Here is a 15,882-nt window from a genome sequence, read left to right on the forward strand (position 1 = left end):
GGCGCTAGGCCTACCCACACAAGTGAGGTATCATTTTTATCGGAAGACTTGGGGGAAAGCTGGGTGGAAGGAAATTTGTGCCTCCTCTCAGATTCCAGAACTTTCTGCCACAGAAATGTGAGAAACATGTGTTTTTTTAGCCAAATTTTGAGGTTTGCAAAGGATTCTGGGTAACAGAACCTGGTCAGAGCCCCACAAGTCACCCCATCTTGGATTCCCCTAGGTCTCTAGTTTTAAAAAATGCACAGGTTTGGTAGGTGTCCCTTGGTGCCGGCTGAGCTAGAGGCCAAAATCTACAGGTAGGCACTTTGCAAAAAACACCTCTGTTTTGTTTAAAAAAATGGGATGTGTCCACGTTGCTTTTTGGGGCATTTCCTGTCGCGGGCGCTAGGCCAACCCACACAAGTGAGGTATGATTTTTATCGGGAGACTTGGGGGAATGCTGGGTGGAAGGAAATTTGTGCCTCCTCTCAGATTCCAGAACTTTCTGCCTCAAGAAATGTGAGGAACATGTGTTTTTTTAGCCAGATTTTGAGGTTTGCAAAGGATTCTGGGTAACAGAACCTGATCAGAGCCCCACAAGTCACCCCATCTTGGATTCCCCTAGGTCTCTAGTTTTAAAAAATGTACAGGTTTGGTAGGTTGCCCTGGGTGCCGGCTGAGCTAGAGGCCAAAATCTACAGGTAGGCACTTTGCAAAAAACACCTTTGTTTTCTTTAAAAAAATGGGATGTGTCCACGTTGCGTTTTGGGTAATTCCCTGTCGCGGGCGCTAGGCCTACCCACACAAGTGAGGTATCATTTTTATCGGGAGACTTGGGGGAACGCTGGGTGGAAGAAAGTTTGTGTCTCCTCTCAGATTCCAGAACTTTCTGCCCCAGAAATGTGAGGAACATGTGTTTTTTTAGCCAAATTTTGAGGTTTACAAAGGATTCTGGGTAACAGAACCTGGTCAGAGCCCCACAAGTCACCCCATCTTGGATTCCCCTAGGTCTCTAATTTTAAAAAATACACAGGTTTGGTAGGATTCCCTAGGTGCCGGCTGAGCTAGAGGCCAAAATCTACAGGTAGGCACTTTGCAAAAAACACCTCTGTTTTCTTTCAAAAAATGGGATGTGTCCACGTTGCGTTTTGGGGCATTTCCTGTCGCGGGTGCTAGGCCTACCCTCACAAGTGAGGTATCATTTTTATCAGGAGACTTGGGGGAATGCTGTGTGGAAGGAAATTTGTGGTTCCTCTCAGATTCCAGAACTTTCTGTCACCATAATGTGAGGGAAATGTGTTTTTTTAGCCAAATTTTGAGGTTTGCAAAGAATTCTGGCTAACAGAACCTGGTCAGAGCCCCAGAAGTCACCCCATCTTGGATTCCCCTAGGTCTCTAGTTTTAAAAAATGCACAGGTTTGGTATGTTTCCCTAGGTGCCGGCTGAGCTAGAGGCCAAAATCTACAGGTAGGCACTTTGCAAAAAACTGCTCTGTTTTCTGTGAAAAAATGGAATGTGTCCACGTTGTGTTTTGGGGCATATCCTGTCGTGGTCGCTAGGCCTACCCACACAAGTGAGGTACCATTTTGTATCGGGAGACTTGGGGGAACGCTGGGTGGAAGGAAATTAGTGGTTCCTCTCAGATTCCAGAACTTTCTGCCACAGAAATGTGAGGAACATGTGTTTTTTTAGCCAAATTTTGAGGTTTGCAAAGGATTCTGGGTAACAGAACCTGGTCAGAGCCCCACAAGTCACCCCATCTTGTATTCCCCTAGGTCTCTAGTTTTCAAAAATGCACAGGTTTGGTAGGTTTCCCTGGGTGCCGGCTGAGCTAGAGGCCAAAATCTACAGGTAGGCACTTTGCAAAAAACAGCTCTGTTTCCTGTAAAAAATGGGATGTGTCCACGTTGTGCTTTGGGACATTTCGTGTCGCGGGCGCTAGGCCTTCCCACACAAGTGAGGTATCATTTTTATCGGGAGACGTGGGGGAACGCTGGGTGGAAGGAAATTTGTGCCTCCTGTCAGATTCCAGAACTTTCTGCCCCAGAAATTTGAGGAACATGTGTTCTTTTAGCCAAATTTTGAGGTTTGCAAAGGATTCTGGTTAACAGAACCTGGTCAGAGCCCCAGAAGTCACCCCATCTTGGATTCCCCTAGGTCTCTAGTTTTAAAAAATGCACAGGTTTGGTAGGTTTCCCTGGGTGCCGGCTGAGCTAGAGGTCAAAATCTACAGGTAGGCACTTTGCAAAAAACACCTCTGTTTTCTTTCAAAAATTGGAATGTGTCCACGTTGCGATTTGGGGCATTTCCTGTCGCGGGCGCTAGGCCTACCCACACAAGTGAGGTATCATTTTTATCGGGAGTCTTGGGGGAACGCTGGGTGGAAGAAAGTTTGTGCCTCCTCTCAGATTAAAGAACTTTCTGCCACAGAAATGTGAGGAACATGTGTTTTTTTAGCCAAATTTTGAGGTTTGCAAAGGATCCTGGGTAACAGAACCTCGTCAGAGCCCCACAAGTCACCCCATCTTGGATTCCCCTAGGTCTCTAGTTTTAAAAAATGCACAGGTTTGGTAGGTTTCCCTAGGTGCCGGCTGAGCTAGAGGCCAAAATCTACAGGTAGGCACTTTGCAAAAAACAGCTCTGTTTCCTGTTAAAAAATGGGATGTGTCCACGTTGTGCTTTGGGGCATTTCCTGTCACGGGCGCTAGGCCTACCCACACAAGTGAGGTATCATTTTCATCGGGAGACTTGGGGGAACGCTGGGTGGAAGGAAATTTGTGCCTCCTCTCAGATTCCAGAACTTTCTGCCCCAGAAATGTGAGGAACATGTGTTTTTTTAGCCAAATTTTGAGGTTTGCAAAGGATTCTGGGTAACAGAACCTGGTCAGAGCCCCGCAAGTCACCCCATCTTGGATTCCCCTACGTCTCTAGTTTTGAAAAATGCACAGGTTTGGTAGGTTTCCCTGGGTGCAGGCTGAGCTAGAGGCCAAAATCTACAGGTAGGCACTTTGCAAAAAACACCTCTGTTTTCTTACAAAAAATGGGATGTGTCCACGTTGTGTTTTGGGGCATTTCCTGTTGCGGGCGCTAGGCCTACCCTCACAAGTGAGGTATCATTTTTATCAGGAGACTTGGGGGAATGCTGGGTGGAAGGAAATTTGTGGTTCCTCTCAGATTCCAGAACTTTCTGTCACCATAATGTGAGGGAAATGTGTTTTTTTAGCCAAATGTTGAAGTTTGCAAAGAATTCTGTGTAACAGAACCTGGTCAGAGCCCCACAAGTCACCCCATCTTGGATTCCCCTAGGTCTCTAGTTTTAAAAAATGAACAGGTTTGGTAGGTTTCCCTAGGTGCCGGCTGAGCTAGAGGCCAAAATCTACAGGTAGGCACTTTACAAAAAACAGCTCTGTTTCCTGTCAAAAAATGGGATGTGTCCACGTTGTGCTTTGGGGCATTCCCTGTCGCGGGCGCTAGGCCTACCCACACAAGTGAGGTATGATTTTTATCGGGAGACTTGGGGGAATGCTGGGTGGAAGGAAATTTGTGCCTCCTCTCAGATTCCAGAACTTTCTGCCACAGAAATGTGAGGAACATGTGTTTTTAAGGCCAAATTTTGAGGTTTGCAAAGGATTCTGGGTAACAGAACCTGGTCAGAGCCCCACAAGTCACCCCATCTTGGATTCCCCTAGGTCTCTAGTTTTCAAAAATGTACAGGTTTGGTAGGTTTCCCTGGGTGCCGGCTGAGGTAGAGGCCAAAATCTACAGGTAGGCACTTTGCAAAAAACTGCTCTGTTTCCTGTAAAAAATGGGATGTGTCCACGTTGTGCTTTGGGGCATTTCGTGTCGCGGGCGCTAGGCCTTCCCACACAAGTGAGGTATCATTTTTATCGGGAGACTTGGGGGAATGCTGGGTGGAAGGAAATTTGTGCCTCCTCTCAGATTCCAGAACTTTCTGCCCCAGAAATGTGAGGAACATGTGTTTTTTTAGCCAAATTTTGAGGTTTGCAAAGGATTCTGGGTAACAGAACCTGGTCAGAACCCCAGAAGTCACCCCATCTTGGATTCCCCTAGGTCTCTAGTTTTAAAAAATGCACAGGTTTGGTAGGTTTCCCTAGGTGCCGGCTGAGCTAGAGGCCAAAATCTACAGGTAGGCACTTTGCAAAAAACACCTCTGTTTTCTTTCAAAAAATGTGATGTGTCACGTTGCGTTTTGGGGCATTTCCTGTCGCGGGTGCTAGGCCTACCCTCACAAGTGAGGTATCATTTTTATCAGGAGACTTGGGGGAATGCTGGGTGGAAGGAAATTTGTGGTTCCTCTCAGATTCCAGAACTTTCTGCCACCATAATGTGAGGGAAATGTGTTTTTTTAGCCAAATTTTGAGGTTTGCAAAGAATTCTGGGTAACAGAACCTGGTCAGAGCCCCAGAAGTCACCCCATCTTGGATTCCCCTAGGTCTCTAGTTTTAAAAAATGCACAGGTTTGGTAGGTTTCCCTAGGTGCCGGCTGAGCTAGAGGCCAAAATCTACAGGTAGGCACTTTGCAAAAAACTGCTCTGTTTTCTGTGAAAAAATGGGATGTGTCCACGTTGTGTTTTGGGGCATATCCTGTCGTGGGCGCTAGGCCTACCCACACAAGTGAGGTACCATTTTTATCGGGAGACTTGGGGGAACGCTGGGTGGAAGGAAATTTGTGGTTCCTCTCAGATTCCAGAACTTTCTGCCACAGAAATGTGAGGAACATGTGTTTTTTTAGCCAAATTTTGAGGTTTGCAAAGGATTCTGGGTAACAGAACCTGGTCAGAGCCCCACAAGTCACCCCATCTTGGATTCCCCTACGTCTCTAGTTTTCAAAAATGCACAGGTTTGGTAGGTTTCCTTAGGTGCCGGCTGAGCTAGAGGCCAAAATCTACAGGTAGGCACTTTGCAAAAAACAGCTCTGTTTCCTGTAAAAAATGGGATGTGTCCACGTTGTGTTTTGGGGCATTTCCTGTCCCCGGCGCTAGGCCAACCCACACAAGTGAGGTGTCACTTTTATCGGGAGACTTGGGGGAATGCTGGGTGGAAGGAAATTTGTGCCTCCTCTCAGATTCCAGAACTTTCAGTCACAGAAATGTGAGGAAAATGTGTTTTTTTAGCCAAAGTTTGAGGTTTGCATAGGATTCTGGGTAACAGAACCTGGTCAGAGCCCCACAAGTCACCCCATCTTGGATTCCCCTAGGTCTCTAATTTAAAAAAATGCACAGGTTTGGTAGGTTTCCCTAGGTGCCGACTGAGCTAGAGGCCAAAATCTACAGGTAGGCACTTTGCAAAAAACACCTCTGTTTTCTTTCAAAAAATGTGATGTGTCCACGTTGCGTTTTGGGGCATTTCCTGTCGCGGGTGCTAGGCCTACCCTCACAAGTGAGGTATCATTTTTATCAGGAGACTTGGGGGAATGCTGGGAGGAAGGAAATTTGTGGTTCCTCTCAGATTCCAGAACTTTCTGCCACCATAATGTGAGGGAAATGTGTTTTTTTAGCCAAATTTTGAGGTTTGCAAAGAATTCTGGGTAACAGAACCTGGTCAGAGCCCCAGAAGTCACCCCATCTTGGATTCCCCTAGGTCTCTAGTTTTAAAAAATGCACAGGTTTGGTAGGTTTCCCTAGGTGCCGGCTGAGCTAGAGGCCAAAATCTACAGGTAGGCACTTTGCAAAAAACTGCTCTGTTTTCTGTGAAAAAATGGGATGTGTCCACGTTGTGTTTTGGGGCATATCCTGTCGCGGGCGCTAGGCCTACCCACACAAGTGAGGTATCATTTTTATCGGGAGACTTGGGGGAACGCTGGGTGGAAGGAAATTTGTGCCTCCTCTCAGATTCCAGAACTTTCTGCCACAGAAATGTGAGAAACATGTGTTTTTTTAGCCAAATTTTGAGGTTTGCAAAGGATTCTGGGTAACAGAACCTGGTCAGAGCCCCACAAGTCACCCCATCTTGGATTCCCCTAGGTCTCTAGTTTTAAAAAATGCACAGGTTTGGTAGGTGTCCCTGGGTGCCGGCTGAGCTAGAGGCCAAAATCTACAGGTAGGCACTTTGCAAAAAACACCTCTGTTTTGTTTCAAAAAATGGGATGTGTCCACGTTGCGTTTTGGGGCATTTCCTGTCGCGGGCGCTAGGCCAACCCACACAAGTGAGGTATGATTTTTATCGGGAGACTTGGGGGAATGCTGGGTGGAAGGAAATTTGTGCCTCCTCTCAAATTCCAGAACTTTCTGCCCCAAGAAATGTGAGGAACATGTGTTTTTTTAGCCAGATTTTGAGGTTTGCAAAGGATTCTGGGTAACAGAACCTGGTCAGAGCCCCACAAGTCACCCCATCTTGGATTCCCCTAGGTCTCTAGTTTTAAAAAATGTACAGGTTTGGTAGGTTGCCCTGGGTGCCGGCTGAGCTAGACGCCAAAATCTACAGGTAGGCAGTTTGCAAAAAACACCTTTGTTTTCTTTAAAAAAATGGGATGTGTCCACGTTGCGTTTTGGGTAATTTCCTGTCGCGGGCGCTAGGCCTACCCACACAAGTGAGGTACCATTTTTATCGGGAGACTTGGGGGAACGCTGGGTGGAAGGAAATTTGTGGTTCCTCTCAGATTCCAGAACTTTCTGCCACAGAAATGTGAGGAACATGTGTTTTTTTAGCCAAATTTTGAGGTTTGCAAAGGATTCTGGGTAACAGAACCTGGTCAGAGCCCCACAAGTCACCCCATCTTGGATTCCCCTACGTCTCTAGTTTTCAAAAATGCACAGGTTTGGTAGGTTTCCTTAGGTGCCGGCTGAGCTAGAGGCCAAAATCTACAGGTAGGCACTTTGCAAAAAACAGCTCTGTTTCCTGTAAAAAATGGGATGTGTCCACGTTGTGTTTTGGGGCATTTCCTGTCGCGGGCGCTAGGCCAACCCACACAAGTGAGGTATCATTTTTATCGGGAGACTTGGGGGAATGCTGGGTGGAAGGAAATTTGTGCCTCCTCTCAGATTCCAGAACTTTCAGTCACAGAAATGTGAGGAAAATTTGTTTTTTTAGCCAAAGTTTGAGGTTTGCATAGGATTCTGGGTAACTGAACCTGGTCAGAGCCCCACAAGTCACCCCATCTTGGATTCCCCTAGGTCTCTAGTTTTCAAAAATGCACAGGTTTGGTAGGTTTCCCTAGGTGCCGGCTGAGCTAGAGGCCAAAATCTACAGGTAGGCACTTTGCAAAAAACTGCTCTGTTTTCTGTGAAAAAATGGGATGTGTCCACGTTGTGTTTTGGGGCATATCCTGTTGCGGGCGCTAGGCCTACCCACACAAGTGAGGTATCATTTTTATCGGAAGACTTGGGGGAAAGCTGGGTGGAAGGAAATTTGTGCCTCCTCTCAGATTCCAGAACTTTCTGCCACAGAAATGTGAGAAACATGTGTTTTTTTAGCCAAATTTTGAGGTTTGCAAAGGATTCTGGGTAACAGAACCTGGTCAGAGCCCCACAAGTCACCCCATCTTGGATTCCCCTAGGTCTCTAGTTTTAAAAAATGCACAGGTTTGGTAGGTGTCCCTTGGTGCCGGCTGAGCTAGAGGCCAAAATCTACAGGTAGGCACTTTGCAAAAAACACCTCTGTTTTGTTTAAAAAAATGGGATGTGTCCACGTTGCTTTTTGGGGCATTTCCTGTCGCGGGCGCTAGGCCAACCCACACAAGTGAGGTATGATTTTTATCGGGAGACTTGGGGGAATGCTGGGTGGAAGGAAATTTGTGCCTCCTCTCAGATTCCAGAACTTTCTGCCCCAAGAAATGTGAGGAACATGTGTTTTTTTAGCCAGATTTTGAGGTTTGCAAAGGATTCTGGGTAACAGAACCTGATCAGAGCCCCACAAGTCACCCCATCTTGGATTCCCCTAGGTCTCTAGTTTTAAAAAATGTACAGGTTTGGTAGGTTGCCCTGGGTGCCGGCTGAGCTAGAGGCCAAAATCTACAGGTAGGCACTTTGCAAAAAACACCTTTGTTTTCTTTAAAAAAATGGGATGTGTCCACGTTGCGTTTTGGGTAATTTCCTGTCGCGGGCGCTAGGCCTACCCACACAAGTGAGGTATCATTTTTATCGGGAGACTTGGGGGAACGCTGGGTGGAAGAAAGTTTGTGTCTCCTCTCAGATTCCAGAACTTTCTGCCCCAGAAATGTGAGGAACATGTGTTTTTTTAGCCAAATTTTGAGGTTTACAAAGGATTCTGGGTAACAGAACCTGGTCAGAGCCCCACAAGTCACCCCATCTTGGATTCCCCTAGGTCTCTAATTTTAAAAAATACACAGGTTTGGTAGGATTCCCTAGGTGCCGGCTGAGCTAGAGGCCAAAATCTACAGGTAGGCACTTTGCAAAAAACACCTCTGTTTTCTTTCAAAAAATGGGATGTGTCCACATTGCGTTTTGGGGCATTTCCTGTCGCGGGTGCTAGGCCTACCCTCACAAGTGAGGTATCATTTTTATCAGGAGACTTGGGGGAATGCTGGGTGGAAGGAAATTTGTGGTTCCTCTCAGATTCCAGAACTTTCTGTCACCATAATGTGAGGGAAATGTGTTTTTTTAGCCAGATTTTGAGGTTTGCAAAGAATTCTGGCTAACAGAACCTGGTCAGAGCCCCAGAAGTCACCCCATCTTGGATTCCCCTAGGTCTCTAGTTTTAAAAAATGCACAGGTTTGGTATGTTTCCCTAGGTGCCGGCTGAGCTAGAGGCCAAAATCTACAGGTAGGCACTTTGCAAAAAACTGCTCTGTTTTCTGTGAAAAAATGGAATGTGTCCACGTTGTGTTTTGGGGCATATCCTGTCGTGGTCGCTAGGCCTACCCACACAAGTGAGGTACCATTTTGTATCGGGAGACTTGGGGGAACGCTGGGTGGAAGGAAATTAGTGGTTCCTCTCAGATTCCAGAACTTTCTGCCACAGAAATGTGAGGAACATGTGTTTTTTTAGCCAAATTTTGAGGTTTGCAAAGGATTCTGGGTAACAGAACCTGGTCAGAGCCCCACAAGTCACCCCATCTTGTATTCCCCTAGGTCTCTAGTTTTCAAAAATGCACAGGTTTGGTAGGTTTCCCTGGGTGCCGGCTGAGCTAGAGGCCAAAATCTACAGGTAGGCACTTTGCAAAAAACAGCTCTGTTTCCTGTAAAAAATGGGATGTGTCCACGTTGTGCTTTGGGACATTTCGTGTCGCGGGCGCTAGGCCTAACCACACAAGTGAGGTATCATTTTTATCGGGAAACTTGGGGGAACGCTGGGTGGAAGGAAATTTGTGCCTCCTCTCAGATTCCAGAACTTTCTGCCACAGAAATGTGAGGGAAATTTGTTTTTTTGCCAAATTTTGAGGTTTGCAAAGAATTCTGGGTAATAGAACCTGATCATAGGCCCACAAGTCACCCCATCTTGGATTCCCCTAGGTCTCTAGTTTTAAAAAATGCACAGGTTTGGTAGGTTTCCCTAGGTGCCGGCTGAGCTAGAGGCCAAAATCTACAGGTAGGCACTTTGCAAAAAACTGCTCTGTTTTCTGTGAAAAAATGGGATGTGTCCACGTTGTGTTTTGGGGCATATCCTGTTGTGGGCGCTAGGCCTACCCACACAAGTGAAGTACCATTTTTATCGGGAGACTTGGGGGAACGCTGGGAGGAAGGAAATTTGTGGTTCCTCTCAGATTCCAGAACTTTCTGCCACAGAAATGTGAGGAACATGTGTTTTTTAGGCCAAATTTTGAGGTTTGCAAAGGATTCTGGGTAACAGAACCTGGTCAGAGCCCCACAAGTCACCCCATCTAGGATCCCCCTAGGTCTCTAGTTTAAAAAAATGCACAGGTTTGGTAGGTTTCCCTGGGTGCTGGCTGAGCTAGAGTCCAAAATCTACAGGTAGGCACTTTGCAAAAAACACCTCTGTTTTCTTTAAAAAAATGGGATGGGTCCACGTTGTGTTTTGGGGCATTTCCTGTCGCGGGCGCTAGGCCAACCCACACAAGTGAGGTATAATTTTTATCGGGAGACTTGGGGGAATGCTGGGTGGAAGGAAATTTGTGCCTCCTCTCAGATTCCAGAACTTTCAGTCACAGAAATGTGAGGAAAATGTGTTTTTTTAGCCAAAGTTTGAGGTTTGCATAGGATTCTGGGTAACAGAACCTGGTCAGAGCCCCACAAGTCACCCCATCTTGGATTCCCCTAGGTCTCTAGTTTTAAAAAATGCACAGGTTTGGTAGGTGTCCCTGGGTGCCGGCTGAGCTAGAGGCCAAAATCTACAGGTAGGCACTTTGCAAAAAACTGCTCTGTTTTCTGTGAAAAAATGGGATGTGTCCACGTTGTGTTTTGGGGCATATCCTGTCGTGGGCGCTAGGCCTACCCACACAAGTGAAGTACCATTTTTATCGGGAGACTTGGGGGAACGCTGGGTGGAAGGAAATTTGTGGTTCCTCTCAGATTCCAGAACTTTCTGCCACATAAATGTGAGGAACATGTGTTTTTTAGGCCAAATTTTGAGGTTTGCAAAGGATTCTGGGTAACAGAACCTGGTCAGAGCCCCACAAGTCACCCCATCTTGGATTCCCCTAGGTCTCTAGTTTTCAAAAATGTACAGGTTTGGTAGGTTTCCCTGGGTGCCGGCTGAGGTAGAGGCCAAAATCTACAGGTAGGCACTTTGCAAAAAACTGCTCTGTTTCCTGTAAAAAATGGGATGTGTCCACGTTGTGCTTTGGGGCATTTCGTGTCGCGGGCGCTAGGCCTTCCCACACAAGTGAGGTATCATTTTTATCGGGAGACTTGGGGGAATGCTGGGTGGAAGGAAATTTGTGCCTCCTCTCAGATTCCAGAACTTTCTGCCCCAGAAATGTGAGGAACATGTGTTTTTTTAGCCAAATTTTGAGGTTTGCAAAGGATTCTGGGTAACAGAACCTGGTCAGAGCCCCAGAAGTCACCCCATCTTGGATTCCCCTAGGTCTCTAGTTTTAAAAAATGCACAGGTTTGGTAGGTTTCCCTAGGTGCCGGCTGAGCTAGAGGCCAAAATCTACAGGTAGGCACTTTGCAAAAAACTGCCCTGTTTTCTGTGAAAAAATGGGATGTGTCCACGTTGTGTTTTGGGGCATTTCGTGTCGCGGGCGCTAGGCCTTCCCACACAAGTGAGGTATCATTTTTATTGGGAGACTTGGGGGAACGCTGGGTGGAAGGAAATTTGTGCCTCCTGTCAGATTCCAGAACTTTCTGCCCCAGAAATGTGAGGAACATGTGTTTTTTTAGCCAAATGTTGAGGTTTGCAAAGGATTCTGGGTAACAGAACCTGGTCAGAGCCCCAGAAGTCACCCCATCTTGGATTCCCCTAGGTCTCTAGTTTTAAGAAATGCACAGGTTTGGTAGGTTTCCCTAGGTGCCGGCTGAGCTAGAGGCCAAAATCTACAGGTAGGCACTTTGCAAAAAACTGCTCTGTTTTCTTTCAAAAAATGGGATGTGTCCACGTTGCGATTTGGGGCATTTCCTGTCGCGGGCGCTAGGCCTACCCACACAAGTGAGGTATCATTTTTATCGGGAGACTTGGGGGAATGCTGGGTGGAAGACAGTTTGTGCCTCCTCTCAGATTTCAGAACTTTCTGCCACAGAAATGTGAGGAACATGTGTTTTTTTAGCCAAATTTTGAGGTTTGCAAAGGATTCTGGGTAACAGAACCTGGTCAGAGCCCCACAAGTCACCCCATCTAGGATCCCCCTAGGTCTCTAGTTTTCAAAAATGCACAGGTTTGGTAGGTTTCCCTAGGTGCCGGCTGAGCTAGAGGCCAAAATCTACAGGTAGGCACTTTGCAAAAAACTGCTCTGTTTTCTGTGAAAAAATGGGATGTGTCCACGTTGTGTTTTTGGGCATATCCTGTTGCGGGCGCTAGGCCTACCCACACAAGTGAGGTATCATTTTTATCGGGAGACTTGGGGGAACGCTGGGTGGAAGGAAATTTGTGCCTCCTCTCAGATTCCAGAACTTTCTGCCACAGAAATGTGAGAAACATGTGTTTTTTTAGCCAAATTTTTAGGTTTGCAAAGGATTCTGGGTCACAGAACCTGGTCAGAGCCCCACAAGTCACCCCATCTTGGATTCCCCTAGGTCTCTAGTTTTAAAAAATGCACAGGTTTGGTAGGTGTCCCTGGGTGCCGGCTGAGCTAGAGGCCAAAATCTACAGGTAGGCACTTTGCAAAAAACACCTCTGTTGTGTTTCAAAAAATGGGATGTGTCCACGTTGCGTTTTGGGGCATTTCCTGTCGCGGGCGCTAGGCCAACCCACACAAGTGAGGTATGATTTTTATCGGGAGACTTGGGGGAACGCTGGGTGGAAGGAAATTTGTGCCTCCTCTCAGATTCCAGAACTTTCTGCCCCAAGAAATGTGAGGAACATGTGTTTTTTTAGCCCGATTTTGAGGTTTGCAAAGGATTCTGGGTAACAGAACCTGGTCAGAGCCCCACAAGTCACCCCATCTTGGATTCCCCTAGGTCTCTAATTTTAAAAAATGCACAGGTTTGGTAGGTTGCCCTGGGTGCCGGCTGAGCTAGAGGCCAAAATCTACAGGTAGGCACTTTGCAAAAAACACCTTTGTTTTCTTTAAAAAAATGGGATGTGTCCACGTTGCGTTTTGGGGAATTTCCTGTTGCGGGCGCTAGGCCTACCCACACAAGTGAGGTATCATTTTTATCGGGAGACTTGGGGGAACGCTGGGTAGAAGAAAGTTTGTGTCTCTTCTCAGATTCCAGAACTTTCTGCCCCAGAAATGTGAGGAACATGTGTTTTTTTAGCCAAATTTTGAGGTTTGCAAAGGATTCTGGGTAACAGAACCTGGTCAGATCCCCACAAGTCACCCCATCTTGGATTCCCCTAGGTCTCTAGTTTTAAAAAATGCACAGGTTTGGTAGGTTTCCCTAGGTGCCGGCTGAGCTAGAGGCCAAAATCTACAGGTAGGCACTTTGCAAAAAACACCTATGTTTTCTTTCAAAAAATGGAATGTGTCCACGTTGCGATTTGGGGCATTTCCTGTCGCGGGCGCAAGGCCTACCCACACAAGTGAGGTAACATTTTTATCGGGAGACTTGGGGGAACGCTGGGTGGAAGAAAGTTTGTGCCTCCTCTCAGATTAAAGAACTTTCTGCCACAGAAATGTGAGGAACATGTGTTTTTTTAGCCAAATTTTGAGGTTTGCAAAGGATCCTGGGTAACAGAACCTCATCAGAGCTCGACAAGTCACCCCATCTTGGATTCCCCTAGGTCTCTAGTTTTAAAAAATGCACAGCTTTGGTAGGTTTCCCTAGGTGCCGGCTGAGCTAGAGGCCAAAATCTACAGGTAGGCACTTTGCAAAAAACAGCTCTGTTTCCTGTCAAAAAATGGGATGTGTCCACGTTGTGCTTTGGGGCATTTCCTGTCGCGGGCGCTAGGCCTACCCACACAAGTGAGGTATCATTTTCATCGGGAGACTTGGGGGAACGCTGGGTAGAAGGAAATTTGTGCCTCCTCTCAGATTCCAGAACTTTTTGCCCCAGAAATGTGAGGAACATGTGTTTTTTTAGCCAAATTTTGAGGTTTGCAAAGGATTCTGGGTAACAGAACCTGGTCAGAGCCCCGCAAGTCACCTCATCTTGGATTCCCCTACGTCTCTAGTTTTGAAAAATGCACAGGTTTGCAAGGTTTCCCTTGGTGCAGGCTGAGCTAGAGGCCAAAATCTACAGGTAGGCACTTTGCAAAAAACCCCTCTGTTTTCTTACAAAAAATGGGATGTGTCCACGTTGCGTTTTGGGGCATTTCCTGTTGCGGGCGCTAGGCCTACCCTCACAAGTGAGGTATCATTTTTATCGGGAGACTTGGGGGAATGCTGAGTGGAAGGAAATTTGTGCCTCCTCTCAGATTCCAGAACTTTCTGCCACAGAAATGTGAGGGAAATGTGTTTTTTTAGCCAAATTTTGAGGTTTGCAAAGAATTCTGGGTAATAGAACCTGATCATAGGCCCACAAGTCACCCCATCTTGGATTCCCCTAGGTCTCTAGTTTTAAAAAATGCACAGGTTTGGTAGGTTTCCCTAGGTGCCGGCTGAGCTAGAGGCCAAAATCTACAGGTAGGCACTTTGCAAAAAACTGCTCTGTTTTCTGTGAAAAAATGGGATGTGTCGACGTTGTGTTTTGGGGCATTTCGTGTCGCGGGCGCTAGGCCTTCCCACACAAGTGAGGTACCATTTTTATCGGGAGACTTGGGGGAACGCTGGGTGGAAGGAAATTTGTGCCTCCTCTCAGATTCCAGAACTTTCAGTCACAGAAATGTGAGGAAAATGTGTTTTTTTTGCCACATTTTGAGGTTTGCAAAGGATTCTGGGTAACAGAAACTGGTCAGAGCCCCACAAGTCACCTCATCTTGGATTCCCCTAGGTCTCTAGTTTTCAAAAATGCACAGGTTTGGTAGGTTTCCCTGGGTGCTGGCTGAGCTAGAGGCCAAAATCTACAGGTAGGCACTTTGCAAAAAACAACTCTGTTTTCTTTAAAAAAATGGGATGTGTCCACGTTGTGTTTTGGGGCATTTCCTGTCGCGGGCGCTATGCCAACCCACACAAGTGAGGTATCATTTTTATCGGGAGACTTGGGGGAATGCTTGGTGGAAGGAAATTTGTGCCTCCTCTCAGATTCCAGAACTTTCAGTCACAGAAATGTGAGGAAAATGTGTTTTTTTAGCCAAAGTTTGAGGTTTGCATAGGATTCTGGGTAACAGAACCTGGTCAGAGCCCCACAAGTCACCCCATCTTGGATTCCCCTAGGTCTCTAGTTTTCAAAAATGCACAGGTTTGGTAGGTTTCCCTAGGTGCCGGCTGAGCTAGAGGCCAAAATCTACAGGTAGGCACTTTGCAAAAAACTGCTCTGTTTTCTTTCAAAAAATGGGATATGTCCACGTTGCGATTTGGGGCATTTACTGTCGCGGGCGCTAGGCCTACCCACACAAGTGAGGTATCATTTTTATCGGGAGACTTGGGGGAATGCTGGGTGGAAGACAGTTTGTGCCTCCTCTCAGATTTCAGAACTTTCTGCCACAGAAATGTGAGGAACATTTGTTTTTTTAGCCAAATTTTGAGGTTTGCAAAGGATTCTGGGTAACAGAACCTGGTCAGAGCCCCACAAGTCACCCCATCTAGGATCCTCCTAGGTCTCTAGTTTAAAAAAATGCACAGGTTTGGTAGGTTTCCCTGGGTGCTGGCTGAGCTAGAGGCCAAAATATACAGGTAGGCACTTTGCAAAAAACACCTCTGTTTTCTTTAAAAAAATGGGATGTGTCCACGTTGTGTTTTGGGGCATTTCCTGTCGCAGGCGCTAGGCCAACCCACACAAGTGAGGTATAATTTTTATCGGGAGACTTGGGGGAATGCTGGGTGGAAGGAAATTTGTGCCTCCTCTCAGATTCCAGAACTTTCAGTCACAGAAATGTGAGGAAAATGTGTTTTTTTAGCCAAAGTTTGAGGTTTGCATAGGATTCTGGGTAACAGAACCTGGTCAGAGCCCCACAAGTCACCCCATCTTGGATTCCCCTAGGTCTCTAGTTTTCAAAAATGCACAGGTTTGGTAGGTTTCCCTAGGTGCCGGCTGAGCTAGAGGCCAAAATCTACAGGTAGGCACTTTGCAAAAAACTGCTCTGTTTTCTGTGAAAAAATGGGATGTGTCCACGTAGTGTTTTGGGGCATATCCTGTTGCGGGCGCTAGGCCAACCCACACAAGTGAGGTATGATTTTTATCGGGAGACTTGGGGGAACGCTGGGTGGAAGGAAATTTGTGCCTCCTCTCAGATTCCAGAACTTTCTGCCCCTAGAAATGTGAGGAACATGTGTTTTTTTAGCCCGATTTTGAGGTTTGCAAAGGATTCTGGGTAACAGAAC

This window comes from Pleurodeles waltl, chromosome 5, assembly GCF_031143425.1.
Source record: "Pleurodeles waltl isolate 20211129_DDA chromosome 5, aPleWal1.hap1.20221129, whole genome shotgun sequence".
NCBI classification, from domain to species: Eukaryota; Metazoa; Chordata; class Amphibia; order Caudata; family Salamandridae; genus Pleurodeles; species Pleurodeles waltl.